This window comes from Bos grunniens, chromosome 6 (assembly GCF_055505025.1).
Source record: "Bos grunniens cultivar Pamir isolate PY7600 chromosome 6, Bosgru_T2T1.0, whole genome shotgun sequence".
NCBI classification, from domain to species: Eukaryota; Metazoa; Chordata; class Mammalia; order Artiodactyla; family Bovidae; genus Bos; species Bos grunniens.
The window spans coordinates 92,517,192-92,539,056 of NC_141170.1; the positions used below are offsets into that span (position 1 = coordinate 92,517,192).

A 21,865-nucleotide genomic window follows, 5' to 3' on the forward strand; every position below is an offset into this window, starting at 1 on the left:
AACAATGAGAGTAATTATCTCCCCTGAGACACCCCTACAGCCATCTCCTTTATAATTCTGAGGTTGAAAAAAAATGGTTAATAAGTTTAATTACTGAAAAGATAATTAATCTTTCAATGGCAGTACGAATAGGTAAAGCATGTTTTTCTAATAGTCGCCTAGCTAAGCAGCAAGATATGACAATAGCTTTTTAACCTAAGACACCAGATTTAATGAGCTTGTCTATCTGTCTATTTCGCTCTCCCCACCACCTTTCTGCCTCCCTCCTTTCTGTCTTTCACTGTCTGTTTCTCTGCTCCTCTAGTCCTATATTTTTCTTTTCCTTCTCTGTGGCCAGCACCAAGGTCCCCTGCTCTTTTCATGTCTGTATGCTTGGGGAAATGAGCCCCGGCCCAGCTCCACTGGGTGAACCTTGACCTTCTGAGCCACACCTGGCTCTGACCAGTGTTTGGTTCAGAAATGGGCATGAGACACACTTCTGGTCAATGAGGAGAATCTGCTGGGTGTTTCCTCACATCTAAGAGAAGTTTTCTTTTTGGCCTTGGATGTAATTGCATTTGACAATAATAAAGACCATACCAAGCTGGGCAGAATGAGAAAGTGAAAAGAACTTGGGCTTCTTGCCGCTGTTGCCTCGCTGACTTAACCTGTCAGGACTTCCTGTCACAGGAGAGAACTTGCTGGGGAAGGCACTGTAAGAAAGGTTTTCAGTTTCATGCAGCTCAGAGAATTCTGTTTTATTAAGCGCTCTCCTCTGGTATTTCCGCCCGACCCCTTTGATTTTCTCTTCTTGAATAGCCATCAGTTTTCCACAGTTCTCTCAGTACCACTGTTCCCCTCTCCTCTCTTCTATTCCCCAACCATTCCTGTCTCTCTTCAACAGTTACAGGGGGAACCTTTAGCACAGTCTGCCCAACTCACACCCACCCCTTTCTCTCACTTTCTCAACCGCAAAGTGCTTCCCCACCTCTGCCTCATTTGTACCTTAGGGCTGACAGGCCTGGGTTGATCCAGGCTGGGCCAGCCCCTGAGTGTGTCCCTCTTATGTTGGGATTCATTAACAAAGGAATCCCTGCATAGTTGAAAGGGAGGTGAGGCTTTTTTAGGAGAGCTGGAGGGGCTTGTGTGTCCAGGAGGAAGCCAAGACTCTCACTCTCTGCAGAAAGAGGAAGGAAGCACAGACATCAAGAGAAACAGGGGCAGAGACTCTTAACAACAGGGGCCGCGAACACAGTGGTGTGTTTTGTGCTCTGAAAAGCTTCCGGCCCTGCTTAAAGGCTTTCTATTTCTGGGTTTCTTCAGGAGAACTCGATCCTTGAGGTTTCAGAAGTTTTTAGACAGAATTCTTCCATTGCACTCCACTGTGGCTTTAGCTGCTTCAAAGTGGGCATCTTGTATTTGCAAATCAAAAAACCTTGATTAGGGCTTCCCAGCTGGTCTAGCGGCTGGGAATCAATCCCTGCTCCAGGAAGATTCTACGTGCCACAGGGCAGCTGGGCCTATATGCCACAAGTACTGAGCCCAACCACCCTAGAAACAGAGGAAGCCACTTCAGTGAGAAGCTCGGGTACCACAACAAAGAGTGACCCCTGCTCGCTGCAATTAGAGAGACCACGTGCAGCAACGAAGAACCAGCACAGCCAAAAAAAAAAAGTACGTAAGTATTTAAAAAAAAAAAAAACAACTTTGATTAAAACAAGTCATCTCATCTCAAATCCAATGAGGTCAACTTAAAGCATTTTTAATTGGCCATAATATAAATGTGTTGTATTTAATGAATCAAATATTTTGCCTACAGTTCTTTAATTGAAAAGTGAGTGAATTAAAATATTAAAATATTTCTCTAAAAAAACAATGGATCCCCCAGGATCAGTATCACCTCCATACCCCTCTCATTCTGTGCCCGCACATACCCATTAAAGAGGCCTAGTTTTCAGGGCCCCAGGAAGAACATGAAGAAAGCATATCTGTCTCAGAAATATGATTAAACAAGCATACGTAGAACACAGTTGTTTCACTTTTAAAAATCAATTATAATTGCTTGTGTAATCAAATGAATTCTCTCTTTTACAAAATATAACAGAGCAGGCATTGATTTTTTTTATTCTACCTTCTTTTGGAAATATCACCTCAATTTCCTCCTGCTTTGGAGACAGCCAGCAAGGCCTCTAAATGAAGGTGCCAGGCCTGACCAGGGGCAAGCACATGACACGCGTTTGGCCATTCAGAAGCTCCCTACTTGATACCGTGCAGAGGGAGGCAAAGACCAAAAGCAACCTGGAGTTCATTGATTGCGGTGCTTGGACATCCCACCTGAGGCTGCCCTTCAGGATCCTCCCTGGTTCTTCTGGTCTCCCTCCAGTCCTGTAAACTACCTTATTTTCTCCTAGTGGATTTCCTTCCAGATTAAATCAGTCATTGCCTGTTTCTATGACTTAGACCAAAAAAATTCCTAAGCAACAGCATGTGAACTTTTGAAACTGCACTTTTCAGAAAAAGATGAAAATGTTATCTTTTCTGATTTCCAAAGTAGGATATCCTTATTATACAATAGTTAGACAATACACAAAAGGTTTTCAAAGACTCACCATGACAACAGTTCCAAAGGAAACTGCTGTCAACATTTTGATATATTTTCTTCGTTAATAAATATTTTTATATGATTGATCTCATTCTGCAGAGGAAAAAAACCTTAAACCTATTATATTTCCCATTTGCCAGTGCCCCCAAATAGTGCAGAGAAGCCCTCCATCAGAACAGAAGCAAGACTATCTCAATTTCCAGACTGTGGTTACCAGTCAGGATTCTAGTCTCATTGCTCCATATCGCTAACACTTGAGTGTTTTCCTTTTCCACCACGTATCAATCTGTTTCCTTTCTTACATGGCAAACATTCTTGCATGCTCCCTTACATTCCAAACTCACTCCTACCTCCAAACAATCTCAAAGTTCCATTCCCACCCCAAAACTCCACCCTTCCTTTCATCCATCACCAATTCAAATTATTTTGCAGCTAAGTATTTCAGCTCCTTAAAAATCTGCCCCCATTTAACACTAGACACGCTAATCCTATCTAGTAATTTCCTCTTTCACCATTGGGTTTCTTTTGCCTTCTAAAAACTTTGCTTTTGTGATGTATCTGTATTGGTGGAGCACTGAACTTAATGTCCAGAAACAGGGACTATATATTAGCAGATTCATCAGATGTTCATTTAAGTTTTATTATGCAGAGTCCATTAACTCAACAACAATTATTTATTGAGCATAATTCCCCTTAAGGCACCTTTCGTCATGGTTTCTGCCTTAAAAGTGAAATGGAAGAAATAAACAGAGGTAAGGACACAGGTCACAATAGACTGCTACAATTTCTACCAAGTACAATGTGATGTAGAATCATGAAAAAAAACTGGCAGTTCTACTTTTCTTTTCTTTTTTTCTTTTCTATAATAGTAGCCTTAAGGTGCAACCAATAGGAACAAAAACCTGTTCCATTTATGAAGACGGAATATCTTCTGTGTATCTGAGTATCTGAGTTATTTATTTGAATGAGTTCAGGAGTCTGAAAGACTAAGTTTTAATATTTATACTTAAGCACACTGGTCTAGCCATTGTGGAAAACAGTTTAGTGGTTCCTCAAAAAGTATTAATATATGATTCAGAAATTCTACTTCTAGGTATATACCCAAAAGAAATGAAAGCAAGGATGCAAAGAGATATTTGTATACCAATGCTCACAGCAGCACAAGAGCCAAAAAGTGGAAACAGCCCAGTGTCCGTCAAGAAATGAATGGATAAACAAAATATAGTAGATATACGATAGGATATTACTAGCCTTACAAAGGAAGGGTATTTTCATATATGCTACATGGCTGAATCTTGAAAACATTATGTTTTGTGAAAGAAGACAGACATATACAGCCATGTATTGTATGATTCTACTTATATGAAGTATTTAAAGAAGGCAAATTCATGGAGACAGAAAGTAGAATGGAGAGTAACAGGTTGAGGAGAAAGAATTATTGTTTAATAGGTACAGGGTTTCTGTTTGAGATGATGAAAAATTATGGAAATAGATATTGGTGATGGTTGTAGAACATTGCAAATATTTAATGCCTCTATACACTTGGAAATGGTTAAAATGGTAAACTTTATGCTCTTTATATTTTAGCACAATAGAAAAATGTCTGCTACTATTGCTAAGTCGGTTCAGTCATGTCTGACTCTGTGCGACCCCATAGATGGCCTCCTACCATGCTCCCCTGTCCCTGGGATTCTCCAGGCAAGAACACTGGAGTGGGCTGCCATTTCCTTCTCCAATGCATGAAAGAGAAAAGGGAAAGGGAAGTCGCTCAGTTGTGTCCGACTCTTAGTGACCCAGTGGACCGCAGCCTACCAGGCTCCTCCGTCCATGGGATTTTTCAGGCAAGAGTACTGGAGTGGGATGCCATTGCCTTCTCCACTTACAACAAATAACAAACTGAAGAATGGTTTGAAATACAAAAATAAGTTGCTCACTAAAGTCTATGATCAAAATTAAACAAACAGTATATGCATCTAAGGCTATAAGTTGTGTGTGTCCCCACTTGAGGAAATCTAATAGAAGCATAAAAATAAATGGATCTATTTTATAGAGGGATTTATCCAAGTATTCCTTTAAAAAGGAGCTTCCCCGATAAACTTTATTGTTTGCTAATTGATCACGAGCAACCCAAAAAAGGAAATGGCAACCCACTCCAGTTTTCTTGCCTGGAGAATCCCAGGGACGGGGGAGCCTGGTGGGCTGCCGTCTCTGGGGTCGCAGAGAGTCGGACACGACTGAAGCGACTTAGCAGCAGTAGCAGCAACCCAAGAAAGTCTGTTGAGAGCAGAAACACTCTGTGGAAAGAGGAATCAGGAAGCTGAGTCCCTCTCTAGCACTCAGTCTCTCACACAGGAGACCAACCACATGTGTTTCTCTCTCCCCAGAGGAGCTCTGGCCCCTTTCAAGGCTTCTAGGAGTATCCAACATAGCTGAAGTGAGTTGGGGTTACGATGGTGAGAATAGGAACAAGTAAAAGAGTTAGTTTCTCAGTTATGTCTGGTTCTATGTGACCCAAAGGACTGTAGCCTGCCAGACTCCTCTGTCCTTGGGATTTCCCAGGCAAGAATACTGGAGTGGGTTGCCATGCCCTCCTCCAAGGGATCTTCCTTAACCAGTGATCAAACCTAGGTCTCTTGTATTGCAGGAGGATACTTCAGCGCCTGAACCACCAGGAGAGCTCCTGGTGAGAGCATTAGCTACCTTCCAAGTAGATGACCTGAGCTTTCATTTCAATCACTCAGCAACCTTTTCAGTTGGACCACAAACTCCTTGAGGGCAGGGATCAGATTTCTCTGTAGTCTGTTACCTTGCGAGTATGCCACAGGCACTGGATGCGTATTATTACTTACTGAATGAATTAGTGAATAACTTTAGTACAAAATGTCAATGAAAGATCAAACAAAAATAGTCATGAAGCAGCTCTGAAATTATAATATATAAGAAATCCATTGAGTCATAAAAGTTCAAATGACACAGGTAATGTTAGAGAACCTCTCCTCGAAGCCTAAAGTGAGCAAAATCTGTGTCCATGCTTATCCTATCTTCTCCTACAAAGGGGACCCCTATTTTCCACTGCATTTGTAACTCTGTCTTGTACCCAAATGTACCACATTCACTGGGTTCACAATAAATACTGCTGACAGAGTGAATGACAAGGCAAAAAATAGCTTGCAGTACTTTTCATTTTTTACAAGTGTGGAAAGCATACTAAACCATCTGCTGATTAAAAATATGCGTGTTTTGACTTGCATATGACTCAAATTAACATACATAAATCCAGCATCTCCACATCACTAGATTCACAGCCACAGCCAATAAATGTCCATGTTTCTTCAGATTCATCAATCCCAGAGAGACATGGTTATCAGGCACAAAATACACAGTCATGGTTTATAACTAAAAGCTAACTCATGCTTTATTTCAATTCAATGATCATTTATCCTCTAAAAATAAAATAGGCCTAAGATCATTGGGACTCTAAAACTTTATGTTCAGCTTTGCTCTATAAATACCTCACGTCACCATGGGAAACTAAAATTTGAGATACAGAACAGAAACCATCATCCATCAACATAATGAATTAGGATTAGCCAAAGCTGTTGCTGGGGCTTCCCTTGTAGCTCAGTTGGTAAAGAATCTGCCTGCAATGCAGGAGACCTGGGTTCAGTTCCTGGGTTGGGAAGATACCCTGGAGAAAGAAATGGCAACCCACTCCAGTATTCCTGCCTGGAGAATCCCATGGACAAAGGAGACTGGCAGGCTACAGTCCATGGGGTCACAAGAGTCAGACACAAGTTAGCGAGTCAACCAACACCAAAGCTGTTGTTTAGTCGCTAAGTCATGTCTGACTATTTGCGACCTCATGGACTGTACCATGCCAGGCTTCTCTGTCTGTGGTATTCCCCAAGCAAGAATACTAGAGTGGGTTGTTACTTACTTCTCCAGAGCATCTTCCCGACACAGGGATCAAATCTGCATCTCCTGCATTGCAGGTAGATTCTTTTTACCCTGAACCACTAGAGAAGCCCATTAACCAAAGTATTACATGTTGAATCCTAGCACCTTGCTGCCTTACATAACCCCAGAAATGTATATGGTCTCAAGTTGCAGCTTCTAGAACTTAGCTTCTACCTGCCAGTCTGCTCCCACTGGTCCATCACCACCACATTCCCTCCAAGACTGCCTGGAGCAGAGAAGATTCTCTGAGAAGCAGAGAAACAGCTCTGTATTATAATACTGATATACTACTAATCCTATACACTGTACTACTAATGGACTTGTCAACCCTCGTGGAAGGAAAACGCATCCAAACTGCAAACCTAGGTCAGATGCAACATCAGTTCAATTCAGTTCAGTTACTCAGTCACGTCCGACTCTTTGCGACCCCATGGACTGCAGCACGCCAGTCCATAATCAACTCCCGGAGCTTACTCAAACTCATGTCCATTGAGTCAGTGATGTCATCCAACCATCTCATCCTCTGTCGTCCCCTTCTCCTCCCACCTTCAATCTTTCTTAGCATCAGGGTCTTTTCAAATGAGTCAGATCTTTGCATCAGGTGGCCAAAGAATTGGCCACTACACTCCAGGCAGTATTGGAGTTTCAGCTTCAGCATCAGTCCTTCCAATGAATATTCAGGACTGATTTCCTTTAGGATTGACTGGGTTGACCTTCTTGCTGTCCAAGTGACTCTCAAGAGTCTTCTCTAACACCACAGTTCAAAAGCATCAATTCTTTGGTGCTCAGCTTTCTTCACAGTCCAACTCTTACATCCATACATGACTACTGGAAAAACCACAGCTTTGACTAGACGGACCTTTGTTGGCAAAGTAATGTCTCTGATTTTTAACATGCTGTCTAGGTTGGTCATAACTTTTCTTCCAAGGAGCAAGCGTCTTTTAATTTCATAGCTGCAGTCACCATCTGCAGTGATTTTGGAGCCCCCCAAAATAAAGTCTGTCACTGTTTCCATTGTTTCCCCTTTGATTTGCCATGAAGTGATGGGAGCAGATGCCATGATCTTAGTTTTCTGAATGTTGAGTTTTAAGCTATCAGGCCTGGACAAATTAAGAGAGGGTTAAGGGAATTCCCTGGTGATACAGTGGTTGGAACGTCACGCTTCCACTGCCAGGGGCCAGGTTCAATCCCTGGCAGGGGAATATGATCCCACAAGCTGCACGTTGCGGCCAGAAAGAGATGCGATCAGTCACTGTTACTGAGATACCTAGCCCTTTCCTCTTAACTCCTCAGTCTTTCGTGATTCACCTCCATCTAGAGTACCTGTCTACAGCCAAAGATGGAGCCTGGGCTCTCTGGCATCAAACCTCCTTTAAACCCTGCTTTTTAACAAACCACTGACAACATATAAATAAATGCCCAGCACTTTGGTCATTGGGTCCTCCCAGGAGTGCTGGCACTGAGCCACTGAAGATGATGGAACTCTTTCCAGAGCAGTATTTCCTAGCCTTGTCTGGTGATGAGAATCATTTAGGGCTGTGACATAAACGCAGATTCCCAGGACCTTCCCTGAGATGTTCGTTATTAGTAGGTCTGTTTGGGGTCGAGGAATCTGAATATTTAACAAGGCCTCAGATAATGCTCTTCACCAGGGAATTTGGGGAGATTCAGTATATTCTTCAAAGTGTGCCTTGAGTCACCCGAGGGAGGGAGTTGCCATGTGTGGATTCAAGCCTTGTCATCTCTGGGGATAATGAAGGTGAGTGTGCTTTGTTCACTGGGACATCTCTGTGAATCCAAGGCGTGTTATCATTATTACATATATTATATATGATACTTGAACCGTCGCCACTGGGACAGTGTGCAGCGCTGGGGTGAATGTCTCTCAGTGTATGAGCTAAGGGACCAGTCCCAATCTCTGCAGATGTGCTGTGCTTAGTTGCGTTCATTTGCGACCGCGTGGATTGCTGCCCACCAGGCTCCTCTGTCCGTGGGGATTCTCCAGGCAAGAATACTGGAGTGGGTTGCCATGCCCTCCTCCAGGGGATCTTCCCAACCCAGGGATCGAACCCAGGTATCCCACATTGCAGGCAGATTCTTCACTGCCCGAGCCACCAGTGAAGAGGAGTGGCCCAAGGCAGAGGCGAAAGGGGGGAGGAGGAGCCCAGGCTGGAATCTGGAAATGAATACATATGTATTTCAATCCATAGCTGCTCTGGTTGCTGATATAAATTAAAGGAAGAAGGAGAGAGAGTCAGGAGAAAATATAAACAGCGTGAATTTTCCAGATATTAAAGACAGAATGAGTTTGCTGAATTATTCATTTATGGAACTTTGAATTTTATTTTTTAATACTACTACGTGTATAAATGTAAGCTGGCCTCTGAGATGGAACTCAGTGCTAAGATAAGCAGCTGTATGGGGGGTTGCTCTGCACGGTGGGGTGCCTGTGAGGTTTAGGCATCTACATGGGGCCGCCACAGCTGGGAAAAGTCTCTATGCTGGCTGTTTTGCTGCTGACTTCACCAGAAATTAAACATGGATCTGTAGTTAGAGCACTGTCTCCCCCATGGACACAAAGACCAGGTCCTTCCTTACAACACTGATGAGGAAAATTTGCAATGATGCCAGAAATGAAAGATTCTTACAGGGTGTTGGGAAATCATTTAGAAATAACAACCACTCTTTTTTTTTTTTTTGAGATTTTTAACAAGAAGTTTTGAGTTAAATAGTAGATTCTAGAATCACCTGTCTAAAATCACTAAGAAAAGGAACATCATGCTCCAGGTCTCCTTAGAAAGATGAATCCTGTGATTGACAATGTTCCTGCATAGGAACAGAAATGGACAGCTTTTCATGATCTCAACTAAAGCCATGTTTTATACAACTAAATAATAGCGACTCAACTCAGCAATGGCACATTGTACACATAAATAGCATGAATGATTAGAGCAGTTACATCTCCTCAATGACAATTTTAAAGATACGAGAATTTAAAGGTATGCTCCTCAAAGTCAGAAATGTGTCTTAGCCTCTCATATAAAATCTGTATAAATAGTGATAAACTGAGTGAAATGTTGATAAGTGATAAATCTTGCTGAATGGTGTATAGTTCTTTGTACAATTTAAGTGACCCTCTGAATGTTTGAAATTAATTCAAAATAAAGGTAAAAGGAATACAGGAAAAAAAAAAAAAAGAGTCTGTGTCTCCTGTTGTGACAAACATTCCCAAGGAGTTGAGTTTCAGTCAGGAGATAGCTTTGGGATAATTGGGAAGTATGCATGCATGCTAAGTCACTTCAGTTGTGTCCAACTCTTTGCGACCCTGTGGACTGTAGCCCGCCAGGCTCCTCTGTTCTTGGGATTCTCCAGGCAAGAATACTGGAGTGGGTTGCCATGCCTTCCTCCAGGTTAGATACCAAAAGTGTGTTAAATGCCAAATATACCTCAGAGTAGCCTCTTTTGACCATCACTCAAAACACGCAAGAGACACTTAACTGTTTTCATTTTCAACTATTATTCTTTAGGTCTCATCACTTTTTTCCTCAGATAGGTATGAAACAGAGTTTTTCCATACTCATCCTGCTGACAAATTTTCAACCACTGGAACGCTCTCTTTAAGATTAACAAGGTTTTTATCTCCCAGAGTCGGGCAGATAATGATTTTGCTGGCCACTCAGAATTACCAGAGAGAGCAGAAACTGGAGCAGTGCAGACAGATGCTATCCCCGCAGATAAAGCCCATCAGTCAGGGTAGTGAGAGCTCTGGCCTTCTCCCTCACTTAACCCTGCACCAAAGCGACTGTGGGTCATTTGATTCCCTGCTTACTTTTCTCTGTTGAAGTGGAATGTGAAATTTTAGGGCGATGTTAGAGGGGGTGGTAACACCCCATGAAGGAAGGAAAACTGTATAAGGACTTAGAGAATCCACCCTAACTAATTTACCACCTTAGATCAGTTACGTCACTGCTCAAGAACCTGTTTCTCATGTCTGCATTTCCATTGCTGCCCTGCAAATACGTTCATCAATGCCATCTTGCTAGATTCCATATATATGCATTAATATGTGATATTTGTTTTTTTTCTTTCTGATTTATTTCAGTCTGTATAATAGGTTCTACCTACATGAACCTCATTAGGACTGACTCAAATTGTTTTTTATAGCTGAGTAATATTCCACTGCATATATGTACCATAGTTTCTGTTGACGGACATCTAGGTTGCTTCCATGTCCTACACAGAGAACAGACTTGTTGACAGAGTTGGGGAAGGAGAGGGTGGGATGAATTGAGAGAATAGCATGGAAACATACATTACTATATGTAAAATAGATAGCCAGTGGGAATTTGGTGTGTGGCACAGGGAGCTTAGCCCAGGGCTCTGTGACAACCTAGAGGGGTGGGATGGAGAGAGTGAGAGGAGGGGGTTCAGGAAGGGGACATATGTATACCTGTGGCTGATTTATGTTGATTAAAAAAATATTTAAAAACAATTTGTTCCCTTGACTAAAAGGGGGCAGGTTAGATCTAACCTGTGATCTTGATCTGGAAGAACTCTCCCTGCTCAGGACAAGTGGGAAGAACAAGTGGGTTCTAGGCTGTGGTTTTCTCAGAATGGTTCTACTTTTTATCCGTTAGCATGTTAGTGTTTCATATAAGATTTCATTTTCTGAAAAGTATCCCATGCTAGAGAAAGGTGGCAAACCCCTGGACTGGAACCACTGTTTCCTTTCAGCTCTCACACACTCTGATTCTTCAACATCTAGTGACAAGAAGGGTGAATGCCCGCTAAAGCAGCCAAAAGCTCCCAATTATAATATGTAGACGTGGATAGAATCCACAAAGTGAAAAGACGCTTGAAGGATGTAAAAGAGGAAACTTAGAGAAATCCAGATGGCACATCTTTCTTCAGGTTAGAAAGAGACCTGTATGTATCATTTTTTCTTCCTTCACTTCTTACAGCAAATATCTGCCCCTTACTCATGGTTCTTGACTCTGTAGAACAGATTCTCCTGTGGACCTATTAAATTATGCAGGAGTCTGGATTCTGAGATTCTGAATTTACAGATGTAGAGATGGAACTTTTTCAGCTACCTCATTCTATTGGTTTTAAGATCCACAGGTCATTTTGATGTGTATCTAGGGTTATGCAGAGAATCTCTGCTTGGCTTCAGCTCACCAACCTTCACTAAGATCATTGCCTTAAAAGACATTAATGACCTCCCACAATGTCACTTGTTATTTTTAGGTAGATAGCTCCAATCTGAGCTCTCAGGAGGCATCCACTCTCCATCTGGGTGTTTCAGAAGCTCTTCACCCACCAAACAGCCTTGTCTCCAATGTCATTCTATCTGTTAGTGGCCAAGCCCTTCTTTCAGTGTTTAACACTTCCAGTGACCTGAAGGCATCCTTGATTCTGCCACTTCTGTGCTCCCAGCATCCTATCTACACAAACCTAACAAACCCACCCCGTATCTGACCCTAAATTAGATCCCAGCCTCCAGTTCCTACTGCCCCTCTTCAACCATGCTCCCTTTATGTCTTGTCTATATGGGCTATAGCCACTTTACAGGGCCCCCATTCTCCCATCTTCACCCTCTTTGATCCATATTGACCTGCTTTGTTAGCCCCTTGTTTATATAACTACAATGATTCCCTGTGGCCTACCTTTTAAAACATAAACGCCTTCATCTGTCTTTTAGGTGCCACAGTAGGAACCCAATCTAAGTTTCCAGTCTCATTTTTAGTTACACAGCAGCATGATCCACACAATCCACCAACCAAAGAGCATTTGCTCTCTTTCTCAAACATGTCCTAGGCTTTCCTGACTACTTGCCTTCACTCTCAATGCTCTCTCAGCCCAGAAGACCCTCCTCCCTTCTGTGCCACTCCCTCCCTGAAGGCTCCCACAGCCTCCAAATGAATCTGAAGCACAATGAAGAAACATTATGCGTGACCCTCTTTCGTGGCAGTCATTGTATCCTGCCTTGCAGTGTGGTTATCTATGGCGGTGTCTTCTCCCCTTTACTGAGCTGTTGCTGAGCTCTTCAGAGCACTCTTCTGTGAGCCTGTAGTTGTATAGAAAGAGGAGCCAGAAAGCCCTGTGTTGAAACTACAGCTCTGCCACCCGACGGCTGTTTGAGCTGGTTCACATTACTTAATCCTCCAGTTTTACTTTCCCCGTCTGTAAACTGGGGATATGCTGTTTCTAGGAGTAGTGTGAAGTTTGCGTGATATAATACGTATAAGGCACCGGACACAGAAAAGGCTCTCATCAAATGGTGGTTCTCATTAGCAATGTCAAACAGAAGCTGGACAAGCTTTTGTCTACCGTGCAAGGTGATATTCTGCTCACCCAGACTGATGGAAACCTTCCTCTATAGATACTCACCACTCAGTCCTCTTTACTCATTGAGGTGATGACAGGGCTATTTCAAATTTTGAGACAAGATTCTGAAGCAGAGTATTGCCTTCTTCCCTATTACCTGTTGGCCAATAACAATTTAAGGGTTGGCAGTAATACTTAGTGAAATGGCAGGTGGAAAGAAAAGGGAAGAAAGAGCAGCCAGAAAAGTCTGGATTAAAATACCCAGCAGCACATATTGAGAGACATAAAATGTCTACAACTTTGCCAAACAAATACTATCAAGTTACACTATGCAGTACGTAAAGGAATAATTCACCATAGTCAGGGAGGTAGAAATCGTTAGATAATAGGAGAGTTATTAATATAATACATCAAATAATTACATAAAATAGAAAAAATGCCTCTACAGATGCTTAAAATGTATTTGATAAGATTCAACACCAATCCCTAATAATATTATTTTAAGAGTAGAAATAAAAAAATATTTCTTTAATATAAGAAAACAGTGTAAGATTAAAACAATATTATATTTATTTAATAGTAAAACATTATATTTAATAGTAAAACATTTGTGATATCACCATTAAAAATATGTAGAAAAGAAGGAATATTACTTAATATTGTTCTGAAAGTTATAGCCAATGCAATATGACATAATACAAAATGAAAAGTATATATTATTAATGAGATAAAATGATGTTTATTTTGGGGTGAAATCACTATATTAGTCCAAATAAATAATTTTAAAAGTTGATTAAACACAAGAGTATGAATGTAAGATGAGCAGACAGAAATAAAAAGTACTCCAACATAACTGAAATTATTAGCTAGATGCTTGTAAAGTATGGGGCTTCCCTAGTGGCTCAGTGGTAAAGAATCCACCTGCAATGCAGGAGATGTGGGAAATGTGGGAGATGCGGTTTGATTCCTTGGTTGGGATGATCCCCTGGAGGAGGAAATGGTAACCCACTCCAGTATTCTTCCCTAGAGAATCCCATGGACAAAGGAGTTTGGTGGGCTACAGTGTATGGGATCACAAAGAATCAGATATGACTGAGCATGCACACACTTTTAAAATATATATTTATATGTAGTACTAAAAAAGATTTGAGATGGTTATGAGAAAAAATTAATACAGAGAGCCCATACCCAGTAACAATAAAAAATAAGACATCCTAGAAGTGGCCTTAATACATAATGTCTTTCACCTATTCAAAGAAAAGAGCAAAATTTTGAGATATATGTATGAAAGCTTGAGAAAATGGAAAAACACACTGTGTTCCTGCGCAGGAAGACATTGTTATAAACATTTTCAAAATATTACAGGTTTAATCAAGATCCTCAACAAGTATTTACTGAGCACCTACTATATGCCTAACAAAATTCTAGGTATTGAGGATAGCCAGGCGAGCAGGGAAAACCACAAACACTGTGCCCGCATGGTGTTTAGACACTTACTGAGTTGACACACCAAATAAGCAAAGACTTCCTTTACTAAAATGTCTAGTAATGATACAGTCATTGAATAAAAGCAAAATAGGTTTTAAGAGAGAATGAAAGGAAGGAGGTACTGTTTAGAATAGAAGGGTCAGAAAAGGCCTCTAAAGAAGTAACATTTGAAAAGATATTTGAAGTGCAGCAGAAAGCCATGTGGCTGTCTGTAGGAACAGTGTTTCTTGCAGAGGGAACAGCACAAGCAAAGACCCAGACATAGAACCATGTCTTCCAGGAATAATGAGTAAGCCATTGTCGCTGAAGCAGAAAAAGTGAGATGGGCATCAACAGGAGACAGAGAGGCAGGTAATGAGGGACAGAGCATATGTGGGCCTGTAGACCACACAGGTATTTTGGGTTTTGTCCTAAGTTTGATGGTAGCCATTAGAAGATTTCAATCAGGTGAGAATGTGATCTAGTTACATTTAAAAGAAGATTTGTCTGGTCACCCTGCTGAGAATAGAAAAGGTCAAAGTGAGAGGGAATAGTGAGATCAATTAGGAGACTATTTCAATAACTCAGGCTAGAAAAAAAAGGTTCATATTGAATAGTGGGGTAGATAAATCAAAAGTGGAATCCAGATAGAGGTTGGAGATAGACGTGAGTCAAAATTCTCCAAGCCAGGCTTCAATAGTACGTGAACTGTGAACTTTCCAGATGTTCAAGCTGGTTTTAGAAAAGGCAGGGGAACCAGATTTCAAATTGCCAACATCCAGTGGATCATTGAAAAAGCAAGAGCGTTTCAGGAAAACATCTACTTCTGTTTTATTGACTATGCCAAAGCCTTTGACTGTGTGGATCACAACAAACTGTGGAAAATTCTGAAAGAGATGGAAATACCAGACCACCTGACCTGCCTCTTGAGAAACCTATATGCAGGTCAGGAAGCAAATGGACATGGAAAAACAGACTGGTTCAAAACAGACTGGTTCCAAATAGGGAAAGAAGTACGTCAAGGCTGTATATTGTCACCCTGCTTAGTTAACTTCTATGCAGAGTACATCATGAGAAACACTGGGCTGGAAGAAGCACAAGCTGGAGTCAAGATTGCCAGGAGAAATATCAATAACCTCAGATATGCAGATGACACCACCCTTATGGCAGAAAGTGAAGAAGAACTAAAAAGCCTCTTGATGAAAGTGAAAGAGGAGAGTGAAAAATTTGGTTTAAAATTCAACATTCAGAAAATGAAGATCATGGCATCTGGTCCCATCACTTCAAGGCAAATAGATGGGGAAACAGTGACAGACTTTATTTTCTTGGGCTCTAAAATCACTGCAGATGGTGACTGCAGCCATGAAATTAAAAGATGCTTGCTTCTTGGAAGAAAAGTTATGACCAACCTAGATAGCATATTCAAAAGCAGAGACATTACTTTGCCAACAAAGGTCCGTCTAGTCAAGGCTACGGTTTTTCCAGTAGTCATGTATGGATGAGAGAGTTGGACTATAAAGAATGCTGAGCACCGAAGAATTGATGCTTTTGAACTGTTGTGTTGGAGAAGACTCTTGAGAGTCCCTTGGACTGCCAGGAGATCCAACCAGTCCATCCTAAAAGAAATCAGTCCTGAATATTCACTGGAAGGTTGATGCTGAAGCTGAAACTCCAATACTTTGGTCACCTGATGCGAAGAACTGACTCATTTGAAAAGACCCTGATGCTGGGTAAGATTGAAGGTGGGAGGAGAAGGGGATGACAGAGTATGAGATGGTTGTATAGTATCACTGACTCAATGGACATGAGTTTGGGTAAACTCCTGGAGTTGATGATGGACAAGGGAGGCCTGGCGTGCTGCAGTCCATGGGGTCACAAAGAGTTGGACACGACTGAGCAACTGAACTGAACTGAACTGAATAAGATAGGTAAGAGAAAGAGAGGAATCAAAGTTGGCTGCTTGGTTTTTGTGTGGAAGCAAGTGGCTAGATGCTAGAGTTATTTAATGAGGTGAGGAAGACTGGAAAAGTAACAGGAGTTTTGGGTTTAAAACAAGAGCTGTATTTTGAACATTCCAAATTTGAAACTTCTATCAGACTTCTAGTGGATATACTGAGCAGACAGTTTCCATGCATTTGAAACTCAGGAGAACTTCTTAGGCCATCAGCAGGTGACTGGAACATAAAGGCAGAGGACTGGATGAGGTTATCAATGCAGAGAATGCACAGAGAGATGCCCCGGACCTGTCAACATTAAGAGCTTGAGACAACAAAGAAAATCCTGCAGAGAAAACTGAAGGGAAGCAACTAATAAAATAGTAAAGAACCTGAGAGAGTTTGGAGTCTTAGAAGCCAAATAAGTAGTTTAATATAACTCCCATAAAAAATATTAATGATTTATTTTTATTAACTGACAACATCATTCTAAAACCTAACAGCAAAGCTTAATGTCCATCTGGGAAAATGGACCATCTCACCCCGTATTTCTCTTGTAACAGCTGATATGGACATGACGTTTTTTATGACCTTGTGAAATGAATTGGAAATCGCTCTTACTTAAAAATAAGCTATTTGCTTATGTAAGTATTCTGTCTCCCACTACACAACCCCTTCATTTTGTACTGGCACATTTATTTCAGTCACCTTGCTGGTGTCCCTGGAGCAAGTTAACAAAATGCATCAGCTGTTTGGGAAAAATCTGTCAAAGAAATTTTGCTTTTGATACTTGTAAATGGACCCTATTTTATAAGCATATTAAACCTAATTAAGCATCAAAGTATTCAATAAGTTATGTTGGGACAAGTGTCAAGAAATATGAAAACTAAATTGATTTCTCACTTCATTCTACACACCAAAGTAAATTCTAGGTTGATTAGAAAGTTAAATATTTAAAATTCTAACAGTAGAATTATTTGCAGAAAATACAAAATAACAATAAGGACCTAACGTGATATTGTCAATCAACTATACTTCAATTAAAACATCAGTTTCAAAAACAGAAACATTTTTAGAAAGAAAATACAGCATCTATTTATAAAAGGGGGAAGATTTCCTAAGCTTAGGAATAACAGAAGATTATAAAACAAAAGACCAGAAGATTTGAATCTATAAAAATAAAAAATGCTATGCATAAAAAACCATGTGGTAATGTTAAAATAGGAAAATATATTCAATAAAATGTCAAAGTTGATATATTTTCTACATAAAGAGTTTAAACAAACTGATAAGAAAAGCAATAGGATCCCAGTGATAAATGGTCAATAGAATACTCACAAAAGAGAAAATCCAGTTAGTCAAGCATATGTAAGCATGTTGATTCTTGATAATTATCAAGGAAATAAGACAATAAATTGTATTTTTCATCAATACTACTACTAAAGATTAGTTTTTTCAATCATAATATACAGTCTTAAGAAGAGTTCAGTAAAGAGGAACTTTACTGATTTTTTTTTTAATCTTTTCTTTACTATCTTTTTTATTGAGGTATTGTTGACTTATATAAGTTTCTGGTGTATAACCTAGGAATTCTCAATTTTTAAAAGTTATATTCCATTTACAGTTACTGCAAAATATTGGCTATATTCCCTGTGCTATACAGTATATTCTTGTCATTTATTTATTTTATACATAGTAGTCTGTACTTCTTAATTTCCTCCCTCTGTTTTGCCCCTCCTCCCCCAACCTATAACCACTGGTTTGCTCTCTATATCTCTGAGTTGGTTCTTTTTTTGTATATTCACTAGTTTCTCTTATTTTTTAGATTCCACTTACCAGTGATTTCAGACAGTATGTCTTTAAGAAGTCCTTCTTTTGTTCTGATGATATACATTTAGACAAATAACTTGAATTTGTATCAAGATGCTTAAAAAAAGGTCCATGCTTAATCGATGGCCCCATAACTCCAGTTACAATCTTAAAAAATTAATTTTTATATGGAGAGAACTTTTTACCACGCCCCCCAAAATCAAAGTTTGATTATTTATAATAGCTTCAAAATGGAAACAATAGAAAAGTTTCACAGATAGAGCGGACGGAATGGTTAAATTAGGAATTAGTCTTCCCTGTTACAGTCAGAAATATTATTAATAATAATTCTTAATGTTACAAAGGAAGGTTCACTGTGTGGGTATTTCTTCCCAGTGGGGAATCTCTTCGTAGCTCTGACCCTAATCAGTAAGTTACTTCATCCACCAAAAGAAGAATTTAGCTTTCATCCACACAATGCAGGCAGAGCATAGAGGCTACTGACCAGGAACAGAGAACCCAGATTAAAGGACTAGAAAGCTTCAGGGCCTTGCAATAGAATGGGAAGTTCCTCTGATAACAAACAGCAGCAGGCGTTTTTCAGAGCTTACCGAAGGAAAACAAAGTTTCCTTAGAGATAAGATTCATAAAGGCTATTATTTTGAGCAAACTCAAGGCAAAGAGATTTTCTGAAGAGAAATAGGGACTACAATGAAAGAAAACGACATTCTTGCAAAACCAGCATAGGAAAGATGATGAAGATCAGCAACAGAACTCAGCTGAAATTCAAAGCAGAGGAATCTAGACTAGACTAGAGATGGCTCACTTAGCCTCACTTCCGTGCCTATTCCCTTATTCAGTCTTTCATGAATTTATTAGTTGATTCATCAGTTATTTATTGAGCAGCAAATATTTAACAGGCAATAAGCAAGTACTGGAGGTTACCTTAGTGAAAAAGACAAAGAATGTCTTTCATAGGATACATGATAGCAGCAAAGCTAAGATTGAAACAAAAATAACAGAAATTATCACTGAAGTTCGTTTCAATCTCACAAACAAATTGTGAACTTTGTGAGAATAAGTACCAGGAGAACCTAATCAAACACAGAGGATCAAAGAATCCTTCTTTGAGTTTCTATGAGATTTGGAATTTTAAGTGGAATTTGAAAGCTGAAAAAGATTGACCTAAGGATTTTTACCAGTTCCTTAGTGGAGAAGGAATTGGGAATCTTATTTGTGGTTTAAGGAAGACATATTGCACATATATTTCCATACAGTGAAATTAAGTATAAGCATAGCTTTTGTATGAATTCCATCATATTCAACAAAATCTGTTATATTTATAAAGACCAAAAGTATTCAGTATTCATCTGGATAGATTTTCAGGCTGTGTGACTCTTTCCATCTATTCAAGATTCTGGTATTTAGCAACACTTCTGTCTGGGTTTCCAAGCATTAGTAAACCTTAACAATTTAGTGTAGGCATAATTCTTTTGTTTAAAACAAGTGTGTGTCGATCACCTATTGTGTGCTAAGCTCTATCTTTTGCAGCTGATGTTAGAGTGAAGGGGAAGATAGATAAGGCCCCTGACTTTATGGAGTTCACATTGTAGTATGAACTTAAATTCTATTCTTCTAATGTTCTAATTCACATTCCCAAAAGCAATACAGAGGGATGACCATTTTATTGGATTGGACTTTTATTGTTCTTGCTTTTAAAATGAAGAAAGGTACAAAAAAGTAAGGCATTGTTATGGGTTGAATTATGTACATGAAAAATACAAGTCCTTACCCCCATTACCTCAGAATGTGACCTTACTTGGAAGTAGGTCTTTTTAACAGATGTAATTAGTTACGATGAAGCCATTAGGGTGGGCTTTTATATAGGATGACTTTTGGACACAGAGACATACACACAGGGAAAATGCCAAGTGAAGATGAAGACAGAGATCCGGGCTGTGCACCTACAAGCAAGGAATGCCGGTGACCGCAGAAAACACCAGAAGCTAGGAGCGGGGAACGGAGCAGGCTCTCCCCTGCAGCACTCAGAAGGAACCGACCCATCAATCTCGGGTGTCTATTCTCCAGAACCGAGAGACAGCACCTTAAACACCAGGTTGAAGCTGCCCAGTCTGTGCTACTTCATTATGGCAGCCTGAGCAAACAAATCCGGGCATATTTACTTTGAGTTCCCCTAAAAGCAAAGACTGAGAAAAGGACTGGGGTGTGTTAATGTTTGTTTGACAATTGTGCACAGGATGTAAAGCTTGCTCTCAGAAGTATAGCAATGTTTAGTTTGTTTTCTCTTATTTTCCCAGTGGGGTTTAGACCTAAAAGATAACCAAACAAACCAAAGGCGTTCAGTGAACAATAAAGGTCTCCACCACAAATTGCCAAATTTGGGTAGTACTCAACAATTAGAGGACTTTCCAGGTGGTGCTAGCAGTAAAGAATCCACCTGAAGACGAAGGAGACATACGAGGCACGGGTTCAAGCCCTGGGTCAGGAAGATCCCCTGGAGGAGGTCATGGCAACCCACTCCAGTATTCTTGCCTGGACAATCCCATGGACAGAGGAGCCTGGTGGGCTGCAGTCCATAAGGTCTCTTCAGACATGACTGAAGCGATTTAGCATGCACGCACACAACAAATAGAAAGGAATGCAGAAGTGGATATAGATTTGGTGAGGCTTGAAGTTAATCTTGGAGAAGGCAATGGCACCCCACTCCAGTACTTTTGCCTGGAAAATCCCATGGATGGAGCCTGGTACTCTAAAAGTATCAAATTATAGATAAAAACTTAGGTACAAAAGTCAATATTTATTTAGAATAAAAAGGAATTAAAACAACTCACAAATATTAGAAAGATGATATACTACAAATATCCTAAATCTAGAAAAAGGCAACATTCTTATTTTTCAATTACATCACATCCTTTCATAATGCTTTTTTCCTACATATTTTGGCTGCATGCTTTTTGATCAGCTCTTCATGTGGTACCAAGTCTATAATATGGTTTTCAATAGAGAGAAAAGTGTCTTCCTCTAGCATGGCTGGTCAAAATTTGTGTTTCATTATTGATAGATGCAATGCATAAAACATGCAACTTCACACACAGATGTACTCACTGCTACAGGATGGTGAGCCAGAAAGACAGGAATTCTAATAAAATCTATTTTAGATGATTTCTAGAAAAATGTATTTGGAGTTTATGTATAATGTATAATCAAGTATACTCCTGACAAGAGAGAATTTCTGCTTTGATGTGGCATTGATGATAACTGAATCTTCTGCTTATAATTTCACACATCTGACACTTGGAGGAATTTTCCACAGAATTGCTTCTGGCTCTAATCATTGCAAACCTTGTTTCTTTCTATTCCCCACATTCTTCCAACGCTAGGTGCTGCAAGACACATTCTTATCCTGACATGACCTCTGACCCAGGTCCTTCAAGCCACAAAGCCTGGTAAGTTGACTCAAGGGCAGGAAGGGTGTCCAAAAGTCATTCTATACCAGGTCAGCCAGGAATAGCTTAACTGTAAGAGTGACTGGGACCTCATAAATATATATACCTTGAGCCAAAACTCACTGTGCCCCCAACTCAACTTTCCTGTAACCAGATCCCCAAAATGCTTGTGTCCTTAGTAACACCACTTGACTGCACTGTGACACATGAAAGTATTTTAATTTTTTGCAAAGTGCACAAAATTCTATAACTATGTGAATGTGTCAGGATCCCTCCCAGGACCTTTGAAGGAGCCCACATGTGCAAGGATACCTCTATGAGAG

The 21,865-nt window shown here is 40.2% G+C and overlaps 1 protein-coding gene across 2 annotated transcripts in view; it reads right to left on the reverse strand.

The window, feature by feature from the left end:
- TSPAN5 (tetraspanin 5) overlaps positions 1-21,865 on the reverse strand; it is a 335,779-nt gene that overhangs the window by 184,189 nt on the left and 129,725 nt on the right. The gene's annotated exons all lie outside the window — the stretch shown is intronic.